The sequence below is a fragment of the Stylophora pistillata genome, chromosome 5, assembly GCF_964205215.1.
Source record: "Stylophora pistillata chromosome 5, jaStyPist1.2, whole genome shotgun sequence".
Taxonomy (NCBI): Eukaryota; Metazoa; Cnidaria; class Anthozoa; order Scleractinia; family Pocilloporidae; genus Stylophora; species Stylophora pistillata.
In genome coordinates, this window is record NC_142523.1 from 36,724,620 (window position 1) to 36,728,594 (window position 3,975).

Consider the following 3,975-nt stretch of genomic DNA (forward strand, 5'->3'; position numbering starts at 1 on the left):
AGGAGTTCAAATCGATGAAAAATTGAGTTTTACTAGTCATAACAGTGATCTATGCTCTAAGGCCAGTCAAAAAGTAGGGGTCCTAGTGCGGCTACGCAATTTGATACCCTGTAATGCTAAACTATCACTTTACAGGTCTTCAATTCTGCCCCACCTAACCTACTGTTATCTAGTATGGCACTTTTGTAATGCATCGGAACGGAGAAAGCTTGAGCGGATTCAGGAGGGAGCACTTAGGGCGGTGTACAAAACTAGATCAGCGTCTTATCAAGAACTGCTAAGTCGCGCCAAACTACCGACGTTGTACGATCGGCGCCTACAAGACATTGCCACTTTGATGTTTAAAGTTAAGCACAGTCTCGTACCCGAGAATATTTCTGACTTATTTAATATAAAGAGCACTCAGTATAATTTACGGAACAGTGACTTCGAACTCCCAAGATTCGAAACTGTAAGACTTTGTAGGAATTCTATTAAATATGTGGGACCTCTCATCCGGTCGAAGCTACCAAGACACCTAAGGACGATAGAAACCCTAAATTCGTTCAAGAAGAACATACGAAAAGTCGACCTTTCAACTCTCGTCGAAATTTAAAACTTAACTAAATAACTTTATAATCTTTTTAATTATCTACTGTAAATAACTATGATCTTCATATGTAAATGTTTTGACTTTTAAATTTTTTAGTGTCCCCCATTAGCTTAGAGCTAAAAACATAGACACTCAAATAAAGTTTTCATTCATTCATTCATTCGTGAGGTAGTTGACAAAACGTAAAGAAACCCAAACCTAGGCTTCTTTATATTTCAAAGAAAATTATTTTTACGTCATGAATTAGAGATGCCTCACCGTAGAAGATTTCAGTTACAATAGATGCTGTGCCTTTAACAAGCGATGTATTCCTAAACTCAAGAAATACTTCAACTGCATTTTGACGGTAAGCCATTAATAGCATTTCTTTTTGGTAAGATATTGATAAAGTTTCTCTCATCTTTCCAAAATTTACTTTAAGCTTCTTTAAGCTTTTAGCGTCCTTAAGCTTTTAGCGTAATAACATTTTCTTTTTTATTTATTCTTTAGGACGTACACAAGTGCGGCTGCGCAGATGGACTAGAATGTAAGGAGACAGCCTACATCACGCTCCCTATCACAGGAACGAGGCTCTCTCTGAGGAAGTGTATGGATGCTTAAAGAATGGCGTTTAGCTTTAGTTATGAAAGCGAAAACAAAGATTGAAAAACTCCAGATGCAGTTTTTAAAATAAATGTGTTAAACCTTAAAACAAAACGTGAGTGTTTTCTTTCAAATGTTGGCGTGAACTGCGGTTAAAATTAAAGAGCAAGTGGTGTAATTTGCATTTCTGGCAGAAACGCAAAATCGACTTTATCATTTTGTCGACTTTGGTTATTTAATATCAAACCCAAAACAGGCAAGGCTAATTTTATTCATTGAAATGGCAACCTCAATTCTCTTTTAATCTTGGGTTTTGGTAGAGAAGTCTGTTGGATGCCTTGTTTTCTCCCTATCACAGATCAAAATTATTTCTAAAAGGGATTATACGCAGTTTGATAATTGCTCTGCACTAATGTGACAGCTGCTTAGCTACTCAAGTCCATCCATGATCATGCACATTTTGATATATGGGGAGAAGGAGTGATTTTAACTTGCATAAATATTAAAATTCCTTGCTGCAAAATCCTTAATACTACGTAGTACCGTTTCGTTTTCAAAGGATGGCCTTACATATCATTAATACTAATGTTACCTGAACATCAACGTTTGAAATTGTTTAGCAAACAAATAATATTTTCTAAGCAAATTGTTCCACAGCATCTGTGACAACTTGCCAAAGATTTGACGAAATTGCGAATGGGTTATGTCAACAAGACGGTAATGTTTCTCAGTAATTCTTCAACAAATTGGATTATAAACAGTAACAACAAGAAAAGAAATTATTTATTTTTCGCAAAGTATATCTAGAGTCGGTTTCCTTGAAGGTAAAACCTGATTTTTCCCAGCTGATTGAAGTGCATCCCTCTTTTTTTAATATCTCGTTTGTAGAATAGTTTAAACTGAGCTCATAAAATTATTCTTTTTCTTCCCTAAAAAAAATCTGCAATACTAACAAATGCAAACATCCCTCCCTCTCGCATTTTATAATGGTACAACTCAGTTACGAATAATAATAGTAAAAATAATTTTACTACTTATAGCGCACAAACTGACAATATGATCAAATGCGCGAATAGTCAAAAATTAAAACTAGCTTAGATTTGAAAAATCACAGAACTTTAGAAAAAGTCAGCAAAATGCATGCGACTTGGAAATAAGAAGTAATACACAAAACGGAATGATCTCAAAAATGATGATTTTTTAATGACAAAAGAAACCCTGTGGATTGTATAACATTCAATTCTATCACTTAACCGCCTCCCGGTTAGCTCAATGGATAGAGCGCTGGACTGTTGTGCGGGAGGTCGAGGGTTCGAGCCCCGGCCGGACCAACACTCAGGGTCTTAAAATGATTGAGAAGAATTTGCTGCCTTTCTATAACATCAAGAAATGGTTAGATATTCTAGTCTTCTCGGATAGGGACGAATAAATGGAGGTCCCGTCTCCTGCAGGGTTGGGGTAGGAGACGTTAATTTCCCACACACGAGATTACTGTGTGATGGATGTCCTCCCCTGGGGTGGGATGGGTGGGAGGGTGGACTAGCACGAATGGTTCCTATGTTCCTTTCTAGTCCTTCCCCACTGCAAAACTTAATGCAGTGAAAATGGACTAAATTAAAATTAAATTAAATTAAATTAAAATTAAATTAAAATTAAAATTAAATTAAATTAAATTAAAAGAGCAAAATACTTAAATAGAGGGTAAAATGTTATATCTTCATTTGTCAATATTTCAATACTGCAGGATTAACGTCGATATGGATATTTGACATCTTTATTCAAATTTGTTCGTGTGATTATCACTTCCCAGGCCTGTGAAAATCCCAAGAGGCTCGAGGCTTGTAACAATGAGGTGAGTGTACAAATAGGGAAAATTATTTTATTCCTAAAATAGAATGATTAAAAAAAAACGGAGCAACCTTAAATTTTTCCCTTACACCTGAAAAAAAAAGAAAAAAAAAAAAAAAAAAAAAAAGGATTGTAATCAGGGTGAAATAGGTTATGCGTCACATTGCTCTGTAATTGGTCTAAAACACTCACGCCATCTCCTCAACCAGTCAAAAGTAAAATTGAAATTTGGTCATCTGTGTTTTCCCGCGCTTCAGACCGCTAACAAGAATTTAATATGAATTCTCATTGGGATTTTTCCCGTGTCGCGATTGGCCGCCGTGGTTTTTATTACGAATCGGTCTCACGACACTCACTCTTATGCGCTTTCATTGGTTTATTTTCTCTTTCACAGGGTTTTGATTGCAACTGCCAACCCGGTCTATCGTGCAGGTTAACCAAACAAATGATCGTGGATGGCAAAACTATTCCCGTCAAGCAATGCATGGGCGACAATGAGGAGATTGATGTGGAGAAAATCAACGTGGACCCAGAGGAGCAGATCGGTGCAGCCAACACAGCTTACAGAGTCAAGCGTTTCCTGGGAATTCTTACCGGAACTAATGCGCAGCCAAGGGAGGGGGTTGTCTTACTTTGTGAGAACGAAATGAAGGAGATTTCTAGAAACGGGTGTCAAGGACAAATCGAAGTTTACCTCTCGAACGAACTAAACAGCCCATCAACAGATCCTTAGGTAAAGGAATCCGCATGCAGTTCAGTTCGAAAAGCAGTTTTATTAGTAACTATTTCTTTTTCTTTTTTATAAACCAGGTGTCAATATGAGGTTGACTCCGCCGCAAATTTCTGCTGTCCGATTCTGGCCCAGTGGTCTATTCCGAAAATCCCAGAAGACGGCGCCTGCAACTTCAAAGTACTAGATAGAAGGCCAAGGGTTTAACTTATAAGTAATATTT

The 3,975-nt window shown here is 37.1% G+C and overlaps 1 pseudogene across 1 annotated transcript in view; it reads left to right on the forward strand.

Moving 5' to 3' along the window:
* Nucleotides 1-3,975, forward strand: part of LOC148731754 (FYVE, RhoGEF and PH domain-containing protein 4-like) — a 98,850-nt pseudogene that overhangs the window by 49,508 nt on the left and 45,367 nt on the right. The gene's annotated exons all lie outside the window — the stretch shown is intronic.